Genomic DNA, 23,867 nt, shown 5'->3' with positions numbered 1-23,867 from the left:
AATAATGATATTTGCGGATAGTAATGATAAGAATGGCATTGAATCAGGTTGTTAGTAATATTATAATGATAATAAGGATATTAGCAGATGATACCTGGAGTTTACCTGGAGAGAGTTCCGGGGGTCAACGCCCCCGCGGCCCGGTCTGTGACCAGGCCTCCTGGTGGGTCAGAGCCTGATCAACCAGGCTGTTACTGCTGGCTGCACGCAAACCAACGTACGAGCCACAGCCCGGCTGGTCAGGAGCCGACTTTAGGTGCTTATCCAGTGCCAGCTTGAAGACTGCCAGGGGTCTGTTGGTAATCCCCCTTATGTATGCTGGGAGGCAGTTGAACAGTCTCGGGCCCCTGACACTTATTGTATGGTCTCTTAACGTGCTAGTGACACCCCTGCTTTTCATTAGGGGGATGTTGCATCGTCTGCCAAGTCTTTTGCTTTCGTAATGAGTGATTTTCGTGTGCAAGTTCGGTACTAGTCCCTCTAGGATTTTCCAGGTGTATATAATCATGTATCTCTCCCTCCTGCGTTCCACGGAATACAGGTTTAGGAACCTCAAGCGCTCCCAGTAATTGAGGTGTTTTATCTCCGTTATGCGCTCCGTGAAGGTTCTCTGTACATTTTCTAGGTCAGCAATTTCACCTGCCTTGAAAGGTGCTGTTAGTGTGCAGCAATATTCCAGCCTAGATAGAACAAGTGACCTGAAGAGTGTCATCATGGGCTTGGCCTCCCTAGTTTTGAAGGTTCTCATTATCCATCCTGTCATTTTTCTAGCAGATGCGATTGATACAATGTTATGGTCCTTGAAGGTGAGATCCTCCGCCATGATCACTCCCAGGTCTTTGACGTTGGTGTTTCGCTCTATTTTGTGGCCAGAATTTGTTTTGTACTCGGATGAAGATTTAATTTCCTCGTGTTTACCATATCTGAGTAATTGAAACTTCTCATCGTTGAACTTCATATTGTTTTCTGCAGCCCACTGAAAGATTTGGTTAATGTCCGCCTGGAGCCTTGCAGTGTCTGCAATGGAAGACACTGTCATGCAGATTCGGGTGTCATCTGCAAAGGAAGACACGGTGCTGTGGCTGACATCCTTGTCTATGTCAGATATGAGGATGAGGAACAAGATGGGAGCGAGTACTGTGCCTTGTGGAACAGAGCTTTTCACCGTCGCTGCCTCGGACTTTACTCTGTTGACTACTACTCTCTGTGTTCTGTTAGTGAGGAAATTATAGATCCATCGACCGACTTTTCCTGTTATTCCTTTAGCACCCATTTTGTGCGCTATTACGCCATGGTCACACTTGTCGAAGGCTTTTTTCAAAGTCTGCATATATTACATCTGCATTCTTTTTGTCTTCTAGTGCATCTAGGACCTTGTCGTAGTGATCCAATAGTTGAGACAGACAGGAGCGACCTGTTCTAAACCCATGTTGTCCTGGGTTGTGTAACTGATGGGTTTCTAGATGGGTGGTGATCTTGCTTCTTAGGACCCTTTCAAAGATTTTTATGATATGGGATGTTAGTGCTATCGGTCTGTAGTTCTTTGCTGTTGCTTTACTGCCCCCTTTGTGGAGTGGGGCTATGTCTGTTGTTTTTAGTAATTGTGGGACGACCCCCGTGTCCATGCTCCCTCTCCATAGGATGGAAAAGGCTCGTGATAGGGGCTTCTTGCAGTTCTTGATGAACACGGAGTTCCATGAGTCTGGCCCTGGGGCAGAGTGCATGGGCATGTCATTTATCGCCTGTTCGAAGTCATTTGGCGTCAGGATAACATCGGATAGGCTTGTGTTAACCAAATTCTGTGGCTCTCCCATAAAAAAATAATTTTGATCTTCGACTCTCAGTCTGGTTAGCGGCTTGCTAAAAACTGAGTCATATTGGGACTTGAGTAGCTCACTCATTTCCTTGCTGTCATCTGTGTATGACCCATCTTGTTTAAGTAGGGGCCCAATACTGGACGTTGTTCTCGACTTTGATTTGGCATAGGAGAAGAAATACTTTGGGTTTCTTTCGATTTCATTTATGGCTTTTAGTTCTTCCCGTGATTCCCGACTCCTATAAGAATCCTTTAGCTTAAGTTCGATGCTTGCTATTTCTCTGACCAGCGTCTCCCTACGCATTTCAGATATATTGACCTCTTTTAGCCGCTCTGTTATTCTTTTCCGTCGCCTGTAAAGGGAGCGCCTGTCTCTTTCTATTTTACATCTACTCCTCCTTTTTCTTAGAGGAATAAACCTTGTGCATACATCGAGTGCCACCAAGTTAATCTGTTCTAGGCATAAGTTGGGGTCTGTGTTGCTTAGTATATCTTCCCAGCTTATATCGGTTAGGACTTGGTTTACTTGGTCCCACTTTATGTTTTTGTTATTGAAGTTGAATTTAGTGAATGCACCCTCGTGACTAATCTCATTATGTCGGTCTGGGGCTCCACGCATACATGTCTGAACCTCAATTATGTTGTGATCTGAGTATATTGTTTTTGATATAGTGACATTTCTTATCAGATCATCATTGTTAGTGAAGATGAGGTCTAGTGTATTTTCCAGTCTAGTAGGCTCTATTATTTGCTGGTTTAAATTGAATTTTGTGCAGAGATTTAAAAGCTCGTGTGAGTGTGAGTTTTCATCAGAGCTGCCTCCTGGTGTTATTACTGCAACAATATTATTTGCTATATTCCTCCATTTTAGGTGCCTTAAGTTGAAATCCCACAGGAGCAAGATGTTGGGTGCAGGAGCTGGAAGATTTTCCAGACAATGGTCAATTTTTAACAGCTGTTCCTGGAATTGCTGGGATGTTGCATCCGGAGGCTTGTAGACTACCACAATGACTAGGTTTTGGTTCTCGATCTTTACTGCTAAAACTTCCACTACATCATTTGAGGCATTAAGCAGTTCTGTGCAAACAAGTGACTCTGCAATGTACAGGCCAACCCCCCCCCCCTTTTGCCTGTTCACTCTGTCACACCTGTATAGGTTGTATCCTGGGATCCATATTTCGTTGTCCAAGTGATCCTTTATGTGGGTCTCAGTGAAAGCCGCGAACATTCCCTTTGCCTCTGCAAGCAGTCCACGGATGAAAGGTATTTTGTTGTTTGTTGCTGGCTTTAGACCCTGTATATTTGCAAAGAAGAATGTTATCGGACTGGTGGTATTGTTGGTACTGGGGTGATAGGTGATAATAATGATAGGAATGGCATTCAAATTAAGAATAGCCTAGTTATTATGAGAAAGGAAGACTGAATAGGAAAATTCACACATGTATATTAACTGACACTGAGAGTATTTCCATAATATTCTGGAAGGTTCTGAGACACCGTTGACAAATGAGGGATTTTTTTCGCCTCTATTTCATTAGTTTGAAGTTTGTAAATGAAGGTATGTAATGATCCAATATTGTAACTTTTTACGTCACATTACCTGTTCCTGGCGGTTAGAAGCTTGGGGCTGGGTATTAACTATCTGCTAATACTTTCCTCATGTTAGCTGCAAACTGTGAGTCCTACTCTACCAAACCCCATATGGGGTGGGGTGTGGGGGGGGACCGGTGTGTGGGATGGCATCCTGCTTGCCTGTCCCAGACAGACTGAGACTGGCCGGTGCCTCCACACTACCACTCTGAAAACTTATCCTACTTCTGTTGTTGTCTTTGCAACATTGCATAGCTCCTGATGACGCACTGAGAAGTATGAGTGCTTGAGCTAAAGCTTGTCTTGCATTGTTAAGATCGCCTGTCTGCGATTGTTTTGCATATATAAATATATGTATATATATATACATATATATATATATATATATAGATATAGAGATATATATATATATATATACATATATATATATATATATAGATATATATATATATATATATATACATATATATATACATATATACATACATATATATATATATACATATATATATACATATATATATATATATATATATATTATATATATAGGGAGGTACCACCTCTAGAACTGTCATAGGGACCCTCATCCTCAGAGAAAAGAATAAACTTGCTTCAGGGAAAACTCAAGGTTCTCCCTGAAGCTGTTTGAGAATTTTCTCCTACCACCCCCTATATTTCAAGTATGTTTTATTTAAAGACAAAATATATTGGCCAAACATTCACAAAAATACAACAGAAAGTAAAACAACATAGGTAACTCAGAGCTACATCTCGAATACTTCGTCCAGCTCCCCTGCGGTGGGCCTCGTGCCCAGAATGCTGCAGGCATTTCCTCTCTGGATCGCAACACTGAGTCTCTGAAAGAGGAAGCTGGTCGTCCTGTGGTCCTTGGTTTCTATGATGAGCTTTTCACCCAGCTCTTTGAGGAACTTTAGAGCACACTTGCCCCATGCTCCAAGGGTCTCCGACCCTATTGGAATGAAGTTATAGCAAGGGGGAAGGTCTTCATATTTTCGGATCTTCTGGGTCTCCCTGTGGCTGGCAGCTCCACCCCCTTCCACTACAGAGTATGGCAAGTAGGTGTCTGCCAATGTGGCAGCACAGGTGTAGTCCCAGGCAATCTGCTTTCCATCCTTCCAGGGTAGCATAGTGGCTCCATCAGGACGCTTTTGACTTCCATCAGACCTCTGTACTTGGGGTTCCCGTTGAGCTGGGCAACGGGCTGTGGCGAGGCTTCTCTTTATTATGTCATTGATCTCCTCATGTCTGGCATACTTCCCTTCTGCTGTGTGGCACACGAGACCATGAAGCCCAAATTGATCAGCTGTCGCCCTGCCGCAAATACACCTATGTTCGGTGAGGATGGGGGCGGCTAGGCGAAGAGCAACACCAATCCGAATGGCCTGTGGGTCGAGACGGGTGCCAAGGGAGGAATTGGGAACAGCTAACAGGAAATCTCCTGAGTGTGGTGCCTTCACTGCCAGGAGACGAGCTTTGTTCTTTCCTGAAGCATTGGAGAGCATTGTGTAGGCGAGTTTTTCCATGATCGGTTTGTCCCAGTGGGACTGTTTGTGCTGTTTGGGAGGAGGTGGTCTACTGGAGGAGTCTGTAAGGGTGTCCCACCGAATCGCTGCTTCAGTAAACCTGGGGTCTTGAGCTCCTACCAAGTCTCTCAAGCGTTCGGGCACTATCTTCTTGACTAATGCACTGGAAGCCAAACACGAAGACAGAAAAGCAGGTAAAGCAACATGCGTTGCTTTGCGCACCCCTATACCTCCCAGTCGCACTGGGAGGGTTGCCTGATCCCATTGCTCATCCTCTAGTGACAGGTTCAGTGCCTTCTTAAAAGTTATCTCAGGTGTGCGTCATATTCATCGAGTGTTGGGTTGTCAAAAGAGGGTGCACACCTCAAGAAGTAAGTGAGTCTTGGCATAGTAAGACACCTTGTGAGGAGATACAGAACATCATGGGCATCAAGATCGCTTATTCTCTCCTCCATTCTTATCAGGTCATTCAATTTGTCCCTGAGGACAGTATCGATGGCCTGGTGACCCAGCGGTGCCCCCAAGAGGGTACTGTTGGACGGAGTTGTAGTTGAGACTTCTGGGAGGATTCTTCGCACAGCATTGATTATTTCCTGGTTCGCTGTGATGATATATATATATATATATATATATATATATATATATATATATATATATATATATATATATATATATATATATATATATATATATATATATCTCCCATCTTGTTCCTCATCCTCATATCCGACATAGACAAGGATGTCAGCCACAGCACCGTGTCTTCCTTTGCAGATGACACCCGAATCTGCATGACAGTGTCTTCCATTGCAGACACTGCAAGGCTCCAGGCGGACATCAACCAAATCTTTCAGTGGGCTGCAGAAAACAATATGAAGTTCAACGATGAGAAATTTCAATTACTCAGATATGGTAAACATGAGGAAATTAAATCTTCATCAGAGTACAAAACAAATTCTGGCCACGAAATAGAGCGAAACACCAACGTCAAAGACCTGGGAGTGATTATGTCGGAGGATCTCACCTTCAAGGACCATAACATTGTATCAATCGCATCTGCTAGAAAAATGACAGGATGGATAATGAGAACCTTCAAAACTAGGGAGGCCAAGCCCATGATGACACTCTTCAGGTCACTTGTTCTATCTAGGCTGGAATATTGCTGCACTCTAACAGCACCTTTCAAGGCAGGTGAAATTGTGGACCTAGAAAATGTACAGAGAACTTTCACGGCGCGCATAACGGAGATAAAACACCTCAATTACTGGGAGCGCTTGAGGTTTTTAAACCTGTATTCCCTGGAACGCAGGAGGGAGAGATACATGATTATATACACCTGGAAAATCCTAGAGGGACTAGTACCGAACTTGCACACGAAAATCACTCACTACGAAAGCAAAAGACTTGGCAGACGATGCACCATCCCCCCAATGAAAAGCAGGGGTGTCAATAGCACGTTAAGAGACCATACAATAAGTGTCAGGGGCCCGAGACTGTTCAACTGCCTCCCAGCACACATAAGGGGGATTACCAACAGACCCCTGGCAGTCTTCAAGCTGGCACTGGACAAGCACCTAAAGTCAGTTCCTGATCAGCCGGGCTGTGGCTCGTACGTTGGTTTGCGTGCAGCCAGCAGCAACAGCCTGGTTGATCAGGCGCTGATCCACCAGGAGGCCTGGTCACAGACCGGGCCGCGGGGGCGTTGACCCCCGAAACTCTCTCCAGGTAAACTCCAGGTATATATATATGCAATAAGATCACAGTAAACAGGTGATTTCAGAATATGCAAAACAACCACTCTGAAAGAATAGAGAAATTCCAAGCGCTTTCGTGACTACTCACATTATCAAGGAACATTATCAAGGAACATAGTTCCTTGATAATATGAGTAGTCACGAAAGCGCTTGGAATTTCTCTATTTTTTCAGAGTGGTTGTTTTGCATATATATATATATATATATATATATATATATATATATATATATATGTATATATATATATATATATATATATATATATATATATATATATATATATATATATATATATATATATATATATATATATATCGAGGCTTAAATATTTAAATCTGCGAATTAAAAAATCAAGAACATTCATAGAAATTCAAAAGAAAGAAAAAAGTTAAGATGTAAAAACTGAAAAAGAAAACTGTACGAGCATTGTCACGTAAGTAACAATACACTGAGCAATGTCAGCCAAACAAATAACACCAACAATAAACAGTATCATAGACATAACATTTCCACACAATTTAATTTGGACTGAGTCCGACTATTGAGGTCACCGCCTCTATAACACAATCATCTCCTTAGTAATAATAATAGTCGATTTTTTTATTTGAAATCGTTGGTGAAATCCGATAAGCGGACTAAGCGGCCGGTTAGAGCCCCGCCTATTGAGGGGCTCACAGATTAACTATTGGTTTCCTAACCCTTCATGATTTACGCTCTTATCTCTAACGGTTTATGGTCGCACAAGGTTCCCTGCACCACCATAAATACTTATTTGCATATTACGGAAACCGTTTTGATTCTGAAATCAAAAGGCATTTTTTTAAGTTTTTATCTTTTGTTGAATGTGCATTTCTGAAAAAGCAATTTAAATGACAACATACTCGTAGCAGTGGGTCAGCAACACTCACAATCTATCGTCCGGCTGGCTCTTTACGTTAAATTTAATTTCCATTAGTGGAATAGATGTCAGCAGAGAGGAGGGATGGGGGCCTGACATGGCCCCCTAAATGTTCCTCCGCTGAGGGTCCCTGGACCTATAAATCTGCTATACAGAAAGGTCGTTTTGGCCTTGTCATACTTATTTTTATTTTACAGATACAAATGGATTTTTCTCGATTCGCTCTGTAGACTTCGTCCTGTACGGTCACAGACGCTCCTGCGCATCTCAAACAGTCTCCCTACGATCCCCGTTGGGTAGGGGAACCTCTACCATCTCCACGATGTCTCATCGTGTGAGGATTAAACCCAAGACTGCTGCCATCAACGATGCCACGAAGTTTGAACTTGCATCCTCTCTTCAGTCTAGTCTGAGAGTTAAGTTCTCGAACATTACTACTCTGAAAGAAAAAGGACACAAGTGCAACTAATGTGACATTTTATTGTGGCAACGTTTCACTCTCCTGGAGAGCGAAACGTTGCCACAATAAAATGTCACATTAGTTGCACTTGTGTCCTTTTACTTTACATATTGTCGGTAATTCTACCAACTTTATTACACTCTGAAAGAAGCTTTCCTTATCACCTTTCTTGATGATGAAGAAGCAGACAAGGCACTCACTCCTGCTGCACTGAAGATCTTAGATGACCGTGGCTTTACCATCTCTACCTCAGCTTACATGCTAGCTAAACGGTCAGTGTTTATGAAACGCCTTGATAAGCTCATCACGACCATGTCTCCCTACGAAATTAAGTCATCCATTGAAGATCTTAACGCCTGGGCCAAGATTGACTCTGTTGTGAAGATCCCCAATGCTTCCTCGATGCTCAAGGTCACGTTTCTGGACGTCACCATGGCAACCAGAGCATTGTCTGATGGCCTGGCCATCTCCTACTACTTTATCAACCCTCGTCAAATTGAACCAGAACGCTTCAATCATGTAACATTTTGCTGGATATGCTACTCCTACAATCATTCAACTGCCTAATATCATGTGAAGAACAAGAAGATCTGTTCCACCTGTGGGTCTGAAGGTCACGACTTTCGTTCCAGCACCTCAACTGCTGCTCCCACTTGCATCAGCTGTAAGAGTGACCACCATACAATGGCAGCCAAATGTCCTGTTCGTAAAGAGATCCTTTCAAAGAAACTAAAGGAAGACCTGAAGAAGACTATAGGAAACTCTCCTATTTATGCTGCTATAGCTAAGCGTCAGACGACCACCACCAAAATTCTACAAGCCACTCAGCAGCCTCCACTACTCACCGCCTCTCCTCTACCAGATATTTCAACAAAATTCTACTACTGCCTGATGTATGCAAAATGCAGCTAACTCGGGTTGTTTCAATACTACTATTAATGAAATTCTTGCCCTCAACAATCTGCCACCATTCAACTTCCCAGCTAGTCCTGCTTCAGCTGATGTTTTGAAGATTATTCCAAAAATCGTCAGTTTCGAGGCAACAGATGACTTGCAAGATATGATTTCTGCAGAAGCTACCTGCTCTACTTCGCAATCCACCAAGGAGAGACCATCTCCACCTCAAGCCACCACCACTACTACGGACCAATCAGAGGCCTCGCTGCCCGTCGAGCCTCCACCAGCACCCACCAACGAGAGACCACCTCCACCTCCTAACACCAACCAACCACCGACCTCACCTGCCTCTGCGACCAAGCCAGCCTTCCTCAATACGCTTGGTGTCTCGTTCTACACCACGAAACCACACAATAACGCAATGCTTGTCCACGAACTCGTCCACCGGCTCCAAGAAGGGACTGTCAAGTTCACCTGTACCACAGAACGACCCATCGGGCTAAACGTTATAATCCACCACCTCTGCCATCCGGGTCCAGATCCAACAATCCCCTTCAAAGTGTACCATCTCTCAAGAACGAAGTTCACCAATCTCTCCAATGGCCCAGTTGCATAACTAGCTTGCGACTATTCACTGCCTAGCTGACAATCCAGCCTGCCCTGCTGCATCACCAAAACAACTCATCCTGCTTGCTGCCTTCTGACACTCCCAGCTCCTGCCGCCGCCTTCGCCATCCTCTCCTTGTGAACCAAGTACCAACGTCGTTCAACCCTCTCCATCTACGCCTGCAGTACCTCTGTACCACATGCACCAAAGTGGTTGGGCCACTTGCCTATTTCCCTCCTCTCCTCCTCCCATCCTTTTCCAGTATTTCCATCCTTCCTGATCCTTCTTCCTTCCCATCTCATGACAGCTCTGGTCATCTTCATGATTCATGCTTTTGCTAGATGTGTTTCGACTGCTACCCAATCTGCTGCAGTTTCCTGAAAAATAAACCACTAGTACTCAACCCAGGCATGAGATGAGAAATTTCAATTACTCCGATATGGTAAACATGAGGAAATTAAATCTTCATCAGAGTACAAAACAAATTCTGGCCACAAAATAGAGCGAAACACCAACGTCAAAGACCTGGGAGTGATCATGTCGGAGGATCTCACCTTCAAAGACCATAACATTGTATCAATCGCATCTGCTAGAAAAATGACAGGATGGATAAGTAGAACCTTCAAAACTAAGGATGCCAAGCCCATGATGACACTCTTCAGGTCACTTGTTCTATCTAGGCTGGAATATTGCTGCACACTAACAGCACCTTTCAAGGCAGGTGAAATTGCTGACCTAGAAAATGTACAGAGAACCTTCACGGCGCGCATAACGGAGATAAAACACCTCAATTACTGGGAGCGCTTGAGGTTCCTAAACCTGTATTCGCTGGAATGCAGGCGGGAGAGATACATGATTATATACACCTGGAAAATCCTAGAGGGACTAGTACCGAACTTGCACACGAAAATCTCTCACTACGAAAGCAAAAGACTTGGCAGACGATGCAACATCCCCCCAATGAAAAGCAGGGGTGTCACTAGCACGTTAAGAGACCATACCATACCACCTGGTGGTTCACACTTACACTCACTCACTCATTTGTAAGTGTCAGGGGCCCGAGACTGTTCAACTGCCTCCCAGCATACATAAGGGGGATTACCAATAGACCCCAGGCAGTCTTCAAGCAGGCACTGGACAAGCACCTAAAGTCGGTTCCTGATCAGCCGGGCCGTGGCTTGTACGTTGGATTGCGTGCAGCCAGCAGTAACAGCTTGGTTGATCAGGCTCTGATCCACCAGGAGGCCTGGTCACAGACCGGGCCGCGGGGGCGTTGACCCCCGGAACTCTCTCCAGGTAAACTCCAGGCAAAAAAAATAGTACAGGGTGGAACATAAGCTTTTAACGTAGGTAATTTATAAAATTCATTGAGAAATGTAGCTCAGTCTTCCAAAGAGGTCCAGGAACTGTAGATTAGATCTTCACAAAGCCCAGAAAATTTAGCTAAACACACTCAAGAAGTCTGACTTCCATCGTTGAACACAGTCAAGTGCCTAGGCACACGAGATCAACACTCTCAAGAGAGACAAAAACTGGAACTCAACCCAGAACAGGGAAAATATTTATGCATTAAAGCAGTACACAAAATATTGTGTTTATATGCATGTTTATTAGACTAAAATACACCAACTATCAAATGACATTTATGAACGAGTAAAAATCATTAACAAGATAAACCATACCACGGGTGGGGATAGAACCCACGATCAGAGAGTCTCAAAACTCCAGCTAGCCACATTGTGGCCAGCTGGTCCAGTGGCTAACGCGACGGTCTGGAGTTTTGAGACTCTCTGATCGCGGGTTCTAACCCCACCCGTGGATTGGTTTGTTTGCAATCGTGTCATTACGATTTCGTGAGTCACATTAACAAGATGATAAAGCAAGATCAAATTAAGATATTTATTTGAAATATATTTTAAATATGTTTCTGTATTATGTGAAGGGGCAAATATTTTAATTTTGGCAAAATTAAAATCATCATAAAAAGATGTATTTTCATATTTTTTAGAAAATTTTAGCATTTTTATTTCAGTTTAAATTCTCTACAAATCTATGTAAAAAAATAATATGGTTTAAAATAACAGACAGTATATTCCAGAGCTACAAAATACGCACATTTCATGGGTTGAAATATAACTGGGGAAACTGACACCAACAAAATGGAATCCATAACTTCTTCAGCAATAACCAGGTCAGTACCCTAGTAGAATCGGTCACTTGGCTTGAAAGGATTTCAGGTGTCTCTTGTGAGCCTGGGCCACTGCTCTCTCTTGGGGGGAATATTTTAATTCAACACTGTCTAAAGAGCATTTTTAAGAGGAAATTTGAGAAAAAATTTAATATTTATGTAAAATGTAACACTAATTTTTCGAAATATTTTAATTTTTGTGGGGGGAGGGGGGGGGGTTCAAGTATATTTAGAAAACTCCAAATTTTTACACTAAAATTCAATAAATTTGGTTAAAAAAATTTAATTTATTGCAGAGGTTCCTGAACTTATAGATATTAATAAACTTTTCATAGCTAATTTTAAAAAATAGTGAAGTATTATTATTGAGGAAAATACTGTATATATTTTCCAGAAATATGGTTATTTATATGTAAATAGATGGCCTATATTGTATTTAATAAAATTTATGTTATCGAAAACGGGAAGCTGCGCCTGCGCAGGACACTCGCCATTTTGTTTGAATTGAATAACAGACGTTGTGAATAATGGGAAGAATTTTTCGTGCTCTAGAGGTTAAAATTGAGCTGATACCCCTCAAATAGGAGGCGAAATTGTTGGATGTGCATTCCTGCATAACTTGAGATATCAGGCGACAGGACAGGACAACTCCAGGAACCTCAGATATGCTGTCTAATTTATGTTTAAATTCTGGTCAGTAAATTTTTCATAAATGTAGGCAAAAGGGGGGGTCCTGTACATGACACATTAATCTCCAGTCAAATTGGTGAGTGATATTAAGATATTCTCTTTCTGTTATGTATATGTGTATATATATAATCATTTATTATTTTTAATATACAGTCCACAAATTTATATATTTACCAGCATTCCTGGTGATGTATTTTTCATTTGTAATTAATAGGTCCAGAGCAACTTGTGGATATGACAGTGGTAGGTATCGAAGGGGGACATTTTTTGCGACCTAGGTGTCCCAAATTCCTACTTGTCTAACTGATAAATAATAATTATCTTTGTGCATTTACTGTTATGTAAATAATGATACATCCAAGTAAATGCAATTTTCCACAATTATATTTAGAAGTACTGTAGCAGTGTCATGGACCCAGCCTAGTTATTTCCCATAAGTTCAAACCTGTCATATGCGGACTGGTCTTCCTCCTAAGGTAATCGCATAAGAAAGTTTTGTTGGCCCACCTACCTACCACATCCAACCTTACATTGCTTGGCAGGGTCAACTGCTAAGTTCATGTAGCAGAATCGTCTCCATTTCCCGTATCCTTATTTTCTGTCCCCCTCTCGTCGACGCTCTAACTCAGTTCCTCAAAGCGACAAACTTAATCAAGTTGTACATAGTTTGTTTTTGAGATTTTTCATTTTCAAATGTATGTAGACAACTCGTTTCCTATTTTATTAAATGACTTGGGGGTCCCTTCCAGCTACCATACCATATACTGCACAAACTTCGTTGTCTACCTCCTCTTCCTCTCGAGGTACTTCTCCACTGCTTTCATCACTGACTGTCTTGGAAAACATTATTCGTTTCTGACAAAGGAAACCTAACATTAGCCTATGTGGAAAATTTTCCATTTTCCATATTTAATGCATTTTGTGATGTCTTTATTTTACCTTAGTGTTATTATATCTTAGTGTTATTAGCCAAAAAGCAACACTTTATTGCCTAGGTCGGGGAACCAGGGAAAATCACCCTAAACGGGGTAAAAATTAAAATCTCGGGGATAATGAAGTCTCTTTAATTCCTTTCCAGATCTTGATTCATATACTGTGAGTTGGGTTGTGAATCCCTTCAAGTGTGAAATTGCTGATGTGCCAGAAGAGTCTCAAGGATTGGCAGAGGCACTTCTTGGACTTCGTTCCAACAATGAAGCATTGAATTTCAGAACAACGCAGATCTGTGCTTTTTTGGATGTCAAGAGCTGCAAAGACTTTCAAAAATGCACAGGAGGAAGCGATAAGAATACTCCTGCCGTTTTCAACTACCTATTTTTGCGAGCAAGGATTTTTCACTCTAAACTTAAAAATAGGTACATAAATCGGTTGAACATTGAAGACAGTTTCCAAATTGCTCTGATATCAAAAAGCCCAATTTTGATGTTGCTGTATCAAAATTGAAACAGTCATTTCTCGAGAACCTGAAGTGAAAATGTTTTCAATGAAATTCTTTAGTTCCCTGGTGAGATTTTCCTCCGTAAGCCATGCGTGTCGTATGAGGCGACTAAAATGCCGGGAGCAATGGGCTAGTAACCCCTTCTCCTGTATACAATTACTAAAAAAGAGAAGAAGAAAAACTTTATAAAACTGGGTTGCTTAAATGTGCGTGGATGTAGTGCGGATGACAAGAAACAGATGATTGCTGATGTTATGAATGAAAAGAAGTTGGATGTCCTGGCCCTAAGCGAAACAAAGCTGAAGGGGGTAGGAGAGTTTCAGTGGGGGGAAATAAATGGGATTAAATCTGGAGTATCTGAGAGAGTTAGAGCAAAGGAAGGGGTAGCAGTAATGTTAAATGATCAGTTATGGAAGGAGAAAAGAGAATATGAATGTGTAAATTCAAGAATTATGTGGATTAAAGTAAAGGTTGGATGCGAGAAGTGGGTCATAATAAGCGTGTATGCACCTGGAGAAGAGAGGAATGCAGAGGAGAGAGAGAGATTTTGGGAGATGTTAAGTGAATGTATAGGAGCCTTTGAACCAAGTGAGAGAGTAATTGTGGTAGGGGACTTGAATGCTAAAGTAGGAGAAACTTTTAGAGAGGGTGTGGTAGGTAAGTTTGGGGTGCCAGGTGTAAATGATAATGGGAGCCCTTTGATTGAACTTTGTATAGAAAGGGGTTTAGTTATAGGTAATACATATTTTAAGAAAAAGAGGATAAATAAGTATACACGATATGATGTAGGGCGAAATGACAGTAGTTTGTTGGATTATGTATTGGTAGATAAAAGACTGTTGAGTAGACTTCAGGATGTACATGTTTATAGAGGGGCCACAGATATATCAGATCACTTTCTAGTTGTAGCTACACTGAGAGTAAAAGGTAGATGGGATACAAGGAGAATAGAAGCATCAGGGAAGAGAGAGGTGAAGGTTTATAAACTAAAAGAGGAGGCAGTTAGGGTAAGATATAAACAGCTATTGGAGGATAGATGGGCTAATGAGAGCATAGGCAATGGGGTCGAAGAGGTATGGGGTAGGTTTAAAAATGTAGTGTTAGAGTGTTCAGCAGAAGTTTGTGGTTACAGGAAAGTGGGTGCAGGAGGGAAGAGGAGCGATTGGTGGAATGATGATGTAAAGAGAGTAGTAAGGGAGAAAAAGTTAGCATATGAGAAGTTTTTACAAAGTAGAAGTGATGCAAGGAGGGAAGAGTATATGGAGAAAAAGAGAGAGGTTAAGAGAGTGGTGAAGCAATGTAAAAAGAGAGCAAATGAGAGAGTGGGTGAGATGTTATCAACAAATTTTGTTGAAAATAAGAAAAAGTTTTGGAGTGAGATTAACAAGTTAAGAAAGCCTAGAGAACAAATGGATTTGTCAGTTAAAAATAGGAGAGGAGAGTTATTAAATGGAGAGTTAGAGGTATTGGGAAGATGGAAGGAATATTTTGAGGAATTGTTAAATGTTGATGAAGATAGGGAAGCTGTGATTTCGTGTATAGGGCAAGGAGGAATAACATCTTGTAGGAGTGAGGAAGAGCCAGTTGTGAGTGTGGGGGAAGTTCGTGAGGCAGTAGGTAAAATGAAAGGGGGTAAGGCAGCCGGGATTGATGGGATAAAGATAGAAATGTTAAAAGCAGGTGGGGATATAGTTTTGGAGTGGTTGGTGCAATTGTTTAATAAATGTATGGAAGAGGGTAAGGTACCTAGGGATTGGCAGAGAGCATGCATAGTTCCTTTGTATAAAGGCAAAGGGGATAAAAGAGAGTGCAAAAATTATAGGGGGATAAGTCTGTTGAGTGTACCTGGTAAAGTGTATGGTAGAGTTATAATTGAAAGAATTAAGAGTAAGACGGAGAATAGGATAGCAGATGAACAAGGAGGCTTTAGGAAAGGTAGGGGGTGTGTGGACCAGGTGTTTACAGTGAAACATATAAGTGAACAGTATTTAGATAAGGCTAAAGAGGTCTTTGTGGCATTTATGGATTTGGAAAAGGCGTATGACAGGGTGGATAGGGGGGCAATGTGGCAGATGTTGCAAGTGTATGGTGTAGGAGGTAGGTTACTGAAAGCAGTGAAGAGTTTTTACGAGGATAGTGAGGCTCAAGTTAGAGTATGTAGGAAAGAGGGAAATTTTTTCCCAGTAAAAGTAGGCCTTAGACAAGGATGTGTGATGTCACCGTGGTTGTTTAATATATTTATAGATGGGGTTGTAAGAGAAGTAAATGCGAGGGTCTTGGCAAGAGGCGTGGAGTTAAAAGATAAAGAATCACACACAAAGTGGGAGTTGTCACAGCTGCTCTTTGCTGATGACACTGTGCTCTTGGGAGATTCTGAAGAGAAGTTGCAGAGATTGGTGGATGAATTTGGTAGGGTGTGCAAAAGAAGAAAATTAAAGGTGAATACAGGAAAGAGTAAGGTTATGAGGATAACAAAAAGATTAGGTGATGAAAGATTGAATATCAGATTGGAGGGAGAGAGTATGGAGGAGGTGAACGTATTCAGATATTTGGGAGTGGACGTGTCAGCGGATGGGTCTATGAAAGATGAGGTGAATCATAGAATTGATGAGGGAAAAAGAGTGAGTGGTGCACTTAGGAGTCTGTGGAGACAAAGAACTTTGTCCTTGGAGGCAAAGAGGGGAATGTATGAGAGTATAGTTTTACCAACGCTCTTATATGGGTGTGAAGCGTGGGTGATGAATGTTGCAGCGAGGAGAAGGCTGGAGGCAGTGGAGATGTCATGTCTGAGGGCAATGTGTGGTGTGAATATAATGCAGAGAATTCGTAGTTTGGAAGTTAGGAGGAGGTGCGGGATTACCAAAACTGTTGTCCAGAGGGCTGAGGAAGGGTTGTTGAGGTGGTTCGGACATGTAGAGAGAATGGAGCGAAACAGAATGACTTCAAGAGTGTATCAGTCTGTAGTGGAAGGAAGGCGGGGTAGGGGTCGGCCTAGGAAGGGTTGGAGGGAGGGGGTAAAGGAGGTTTTGTGTGCGAGGGGCTTGGACTTCCAGCAGGCATGCTTGAGCGTGTTTGATAGGAGTGAATGGAGACAAATGGTTTTTAATACTTGACGTGCTGTTGGAGTGTGAGCAAAGTAACATTTATGAAGGGATTCAGGGAAACCGGCAGGCCGGACTTGAGTCCTGGAGATGGGAAGTACAGTGCCTGCACTCTGAAGGAGGGGTGTTAATGTTGCAGTTTAAAAACTGTAGTGTAAAGCACCCTTCTGGCAAGACAGTGATGGAGTGAATGATGGTGAAAGTTTTTCTTTTTCGGGCCACCCTGCCTTGGTGGGAATCGGCCGGTGTGATAATAAAAAAAAAAAATACTTTTTTTTATTTCATGTGGTTTATTTTTCATTTTATTATGTTAATTTTGTGTTTTATTTTTAAAGTTGTTTTATCGCATGTAATACATACTTTGCAAATGGATTCAATAAACTATTTTGAATTTGAATGCTTCTTGTGTCTTCCGGATTCTGTGGACACTCAAGTCTAGTGGGTAATTTTGCTGTACACAAATTTGTTTTGGGGTAATCATTCTCTGCTTGGACGTTGTGCTGAGTGGTTGTCAGCTGCTTCTGCTCAGTCACGACACCTGGTGGCGGAGTTTTTGCTGCATCAACAACAATGGTGACTGCTGTTCGCCGGAGGGTTAATACTGTTTGTATTGAGCTAACACGGGGCTCTTTCACCAGTGCATCGATACACGTGTTATTGCCGGCGATCGTCCGTGATACATATGGCATCCAGCACGAATCCCTGTGTGGCGTCGCCTTGAATGGAGTTTCCCAGATTTTCATCAGGTTTTGTGATACTCAGATCTACGAGAGTATTGTGACCCAGTACCAAGAGATAAGTAAGCAGGTCACCCCAGCTGTCACAATCTAGTTGCATAACGTTTCACAATATTATACGTGCGTCTGTGTACGTAACGTGCTTATTGAGGCCAATGAAGTTGATATATGTAATGCTTTTGAACCTTATGGGACGATCCACCTGGCCACCATGGGTGAGTGGTCTGACGGCCTCTATATTGGTCTTTAGGAGGGGTCATATAGTACTTTGAAAATGTCCCTGCACCAGCCGATTCCTTCCTAAGCACACCTGGAGGATTTTCGAACCTAGGGGTACGTTACATATCCTGGACAGAGAAGAACTTGCCGCCTCTGCGGTGCTTTGGATCACATGGCAGCTCAGTGTGTTCAGCGCCAGCCGCCCTCCGGGTGTAGTCATCGTCAGGACGGCGAGGTGCCCTGTCAGGCTACGGAAGAAGAGGTGGTGGACTCGCCACTTCCGACATCGTGGAGTTCTGAGGTCGATCGGGCTGTGCTACTAGAGTCATCTTGTGTGACTCTACCTGGGACTGCCTCCCTTGATGAGGTGGAACATGTGAGCAGTGAGATGCCTCTAGCAAGAGAGGCAGGTGACAGGGAGGCCACTTTTGTATCTGCTTTGAGGGACCTTTTAGCGTCACAAGAGTCTGATTCTGTGCCTTTGCTGAAGTGTTCAGATGAGGTGAGATTGTTTAGATGATGCTGACAAGATAGATGAAGTGAGAGTTTTGGAGAGTCAGAGTTCATACTGTTGAGGCTGAAATACACAAGGAGAACACTCCTGGTACAGACATGTCTGAAGACGCTGTTTCTAGGAAGTGTGCAGCTACCCTGTCCGACTCCGATGACGTCTTGACCCCTGGACAACGTTCAGGGAAAAAGATGGGATCGGAAATCACGGGCGGGGGGTCACGCGGTTCCAGGACGGCAGGTAATATCATGGGGATTGCCAAAGGTGAGGGGAGTGCCTTGGTTGCTTGCCAACGCAAAGAGAAAAAGGGAGTAGTGGCCCCTAGAGGAAAGCTACCTTTAGCACAGTTATGTGTGTAACTATTAATATTAATGGTTTGAAATCTGTCAGAAAGTGTGTGCAAGTGCATGAGTGGTTGAATCATTTTGCTGTAGATGTATGTTTTTTGCAAGAGCATAACCATAAAGTAGGAAGTTTGTTGGAGATGGATGGTTATGACATTTACGTGACCCACTCAAGACGTCTGAAAGGTGGAGTGGCTGTGTTGATAAAAGCGACCAGCCCATTTGGAGGAGGAGGGGGGGAAGGGTCGGGTGGTGCGAGTAGTGGGGGATTGGGGTAGTAGGAGGGTAAGTTTTGTAGGGGTATATGGGCTGGCTGAACATGATGTTCATATTAAAAATACTTTTGTTCGAGATGTCTTACTGTATTATTTGAGGTTCCTGCTGGAAAGTACAGTGGTTGGTGGAGATTGGAACTGAGTGGTCCGCCGTAAAGACGTTTTACCGAGAGGGGCGGGTTTTTGTTCACTTATTTTGGGTGATTTGTTGTCTGGGCTGGAGTTGGTGGATGTAGGTGGAAGACCTGAATTGGGGATTGAGCATACTTTCGTGCATAGAGGTTATGCGGTGCATTTAGATAGGTTGTATGTGTCTCGGCGGGTGGTTGTAATAAAGGTGTGTGTGTTGAATGTCTTTTTCTCCTACCACTGTGAAGTTTTTGTGAAACTAGACTGGGGGGGTCTCCTGAATCATTTTAAAAGATACTGGAAAGTTGAACATGAGGCTGCTACAGAGCGCAGATGATAAGGCACTATTCATGGACCTATGGGCATCTATGGGAGTAGACTCCTGGGAGGGGTGGGATTTAGTGTGAAGGTGGGACAAGATAGTGAAGCCTAATATTAGGGATTTTTATGTACATTGGGGTAAGGAGGACAATCGCTTGGAGTATGGTTTCATGAGGTACCTGGAGGGTCGTCTACGGCAATGTTATGCACAGGGAGAGGCGTCTGGAGTTTACCCATTTGATGAGATTGACGCTCTTAAAGAACAAATTCAGGTATTGAAAAATAAGATTTTCGATGGGGCACGCATTTCGAGTGGGGTGGAGGAAGCTTTGTGGGGTGATAAGCCGTTTGCTTGTGTCTTAAGAAGTCAGACACAAAGGCGAAAGGCGACTGAAATTATGAGTTTAGTGATGCAGGATGAAGTTGACGGGTATCATGCAGGACAAGTCTTAACAACAACCGAAGGGATAAGTTTTTAGGTTGATACATGGAGTAAGCTCCACATGCAAAGTAAAGGTGTGAGTGAGCATGCAATTTAGGAACTGGGGAGGGGAGTACAATGCGAGTTAAATGATCATGATCGCCTTCTCATTGGTGGGCCTATATCTGAGGCAGAGGTGTGGGAGACGCTAGAAGAAATGAGTAATGGGAAGGCACCAGGCATTGATCGCATCCCTTGTGAATTTTATATTCAACATTGGGAGGTAATTCGGGATTTTATGGTTCGTTTACTCAATGCAATGAAGAAGGGTGGGGTGTTAGGTCTGTCTCAGCGTACGGTGGTGTTGGTGTTAGTTAGGAAATGTGATGTGCCAGTAGCGATTAAGGGCTTTCGTCCCATATCGTTGATGTGCAGTGACTATAAGTTATATGCGAAAATTTTGATGAATAGGATTAAGAAAGTGTTTGGTAAGATTATCCATAAGGGTCAGTTTGGTGTACCAGGTAGGTCGATGTATGATGGTTATGGGAATATCAGAGAGTTTGTTGAGGATTGCAGGGAGAGGGGTGGGGTGGTGTTTTGGCTTTAGACTGGAGAGCCGTTTTTGATAGTGTGGAAAGGGAGGTCCTGTGGAAGTTTATGAGATGGCAGGGTTTTGGAAAAGAGGTCGTCACGTGGGCCCGTTCGTTGTACAATGGGGCGGGTTTTAAGGTACAGGTTAATGAGAAGTAGGGTGTTTTCATACAGTTGAGCAGGGGCATCTGTCAGGCATGCCCCATGTCTCAAATGTTTTTTGCATGTCTGCAAGACCCTTTTTAATGGGCTGTTTGTGGATGAGAAGTAGATTCGTCTTGGGGTTCGAGCAGCGGTCGACCGGCCCTTGTGCGTTATGTGGATGATACTACTGTGCTATTGTGTATGAGGGAACACTTGCGTGTTGTTGGGAGACTTGTTGATGTATTTGGCAAGGCGACGGGGCTGTGTGTTAATAGAGAAAAATCGAAGATTATAGAGTTGGAGAAGTGGGTGGGGGATGTGGTGGGTGCAGAGGGGTGGACGGTAGTTGATCGTCTCGCAATATGTGGTGCTCATTATATGCGTGAGGTAGACCAGACAAGAGCATGTAATTCGGAGAGGGTTGTAAATAGTGTCTTGGGGCGCTTAAATAGTCTACGGCCACAACATTTAACCCTGCATCAGAGGGCGGTAGTCATCAATGTCCTGCTTACAGCAAAGTATGGCATGTTGCCAGGGCCGGATTACCACATAGGCAAACGAGGCATTTGCCTAGGGCCCTGCGCATTTGGGGGCCCCGCGGTCCAAGGGGTTCAGGGGCTCATCCAAGACTGCGCACATGGTGCAAGTGCAAAGGGGTCCCTACCTAAAAAGTTCAAGTGTTTGGAGAGTAAAATTGATTTTTAAAAATTAATCAAAACAAAAATAAAAAATTAAATAAAATAAAATAAAAATAAATAAACCTAACCATAGATGGCAACACTCAACACGCCTTTGTTTACATCAGAACAGCTGTGTTTTCCCGCTAATGGGTGAGTATGGGAGATTCCTCTCCAATTTTCTGTAGTAATTACACGTTATCTAGACTTGTACTGTGACAAATTAACTGAAGTGTTGTTGATAGACATTGATGTGTATGGATAAATGTTTGTTTTCGCCTCTAAATGTTAAGGGAGGTACCTGATAGGGTTACTTGACCAGTAAAGACGCATGGACCAGTAAAGACGCATTTTTGGTAAAAATACTATAAAGAAAAACCTAAAAATGCAAACTGACTTCCGTTTGTAGGTTTTAAAAGCACTTTGTTCTGTCTTTAAGTCTTTATCATTTCAATAACAGATCTCAATTGATTGATGTTCTACATCACTTCCGTCGCAAATGCTTAGTTTTTAAGTTGCGACGGAAGTGATGTAGAACATCAATTAATTTACTACATATTTCCCCAGAAACACATAAGCCACAACAGAAAATCGTTGGTTGGGTGAAACTAAAAATTGTCCCTGCATTCTTTAATTCTCATGTCCTTATCTATGGTGGTAGGCCATATATCATGCAAAACATAATGATTAGTTTAGTTATGAAAATGGTAATATAAATACCATTGTGCATTGTTCTTGGACTCGGTATGATTTCTGTTTAAGTAAATTGGAGATCAAGGAGGATGAATTAGTAAAATATTCGTAGCCCAAATCACTAACCTAATCTATGGTAAAAGTTCTGTATGTGACTCCTTTCTGGTAACGTTTTGAATTTTCAGATGCGCAGCCAGAGGAAAGAGGGCTACAAGGGCCATATCCCCCCAATTGACAGAAAAAAAAATAATAATAATTAAAAAATTAATAATAATTGATAATGAAAAATTTGTATTTGCATGATTACAGACAGTGATACATCCTCATTATGGCATCTCGTGAACGTGATGATGGATGTTCTTATGCGAGTGGGTCACAGAAAAGAAAGAAGAAAATTCAAGAAGAAGAACAGAAAAAGAAAGATGTAGGAAGCTGCAGAAAGATCACAGACATGCTCACGAAAACAGTTTCTGATGTTACCAGTACAGTTGAATCTGCAGATACGTCAGATCATACAAGAAGCCCTCCCTCCATTATTTCTCAGCCAGCATCTACTTCTTTTGTGTCTCCTCTCAATGTCTCAACGGACATTTCATCCACAGGATTTGTCTTAAAAGATCCTGCCTCATGGCCAAATGTAATCCCAGATTCTCTACGTAATGCTTTCATTGCAGAAAACTTCAGTCAAACTCTGAACATTGACTTTAGGAAATCAGCAAGGATTTATGATGATGGAAGTCGTCGTTGTTTAAAGTCATCTATGTTTTATAGGAAGCTCGCAAATTCAGAAACTGTGAAAAGATCATGGATGGTATACTCTGAAAGCTCAGGAAAAGTGTACTTTTCAGCATGCAAGTTATTTTCTACCAAAGAAAATACCTTCACACAGGGGTTCAATGACTTGAAAAATTACAAGCGTTTCGAGGAACATGAAAACAGCACCACTCACAGGAGCTGCATTTTAGCCAGTGTATTTCGTGCACAGAAAAAAAGCTTATTGGATTCTCATTTGGAAAAACAAACTGAAAAAGAGCGTACTAATTGGAGAAAAGTTCTAGAAAGAGTTGTTGCTGTTGTAAAATTCTTAGCTCTAAGAGGACTTGCTTTCCATGGAGAAAATGAGGTTTTTGGTTCGGAAAACAATGGCAATTTCCTAGGGATCACAGAACTGTTAGCACAATTCGATCCATTCTTAGCAAATCATGTGTCACGCCTTGGGAATACAGGAAGAGGCAGTGTATCTTACATGTCATCTACTATATGCAATGAATTTATTGAACTGATGACTAAGAAGGTCCTCAATAACATCATAGCAGCTGTGAAAACTGCAAAATACTTTGCAATAAGTGTAGATTCAACACCAGATATTTCACATACAGATCAATTGACATTCATTGTTCGCTTTGTCGACTCCAATGGTAAGCCTGTAGAGCGCTTTATAAAATTCATTCCTCTTTCAGGCCATGATGGAGAAACAATGATAAATGTAGCACTGGATACTCTGCTTGAACATGATCTCTCTATTATGGATTGCCGTGGCCAGAGCTACGACAATGCAAGTAACATGTCGGGTAAATATAATGGATTGCAAGCCCGTATCAAGCAAATCAACCCACTTGCTGAATATGTGCCCTGCTCAGCACATTCTCTTAATCTTGTTGGGTCATGTGTTGCGGAGTGTTGTGTCGCTGCAGTTTCATTTTTTGGACTTTTACAAGCACTCTTTAATTTTTTCTCTGCTTCAACGCATCGGTGGAGTATACTCAAGTCAACCGTTCATGGAGATGTCATCAAATCATTATCAACAACAAGGCGGTCA

The sequence above is a fragment of the Cherax quadricarinatus genome, chromosome 2, assembly GCF_038502225.1.
Source record: "Cherax quadricarinatus isolate ZL_2023a chromosome 2, ASM3850222v1, whole genome shotgun sequence".
NCBI classification, from domain to species: Eukaryota; Metazoa; Arthropoda; class Malacostraca; order Decapoda; family Parastacidae; genus Cherax; species Cherax quadricarinatus.
Note: the sequence above shows the minus strand (reverse complement) of the source record.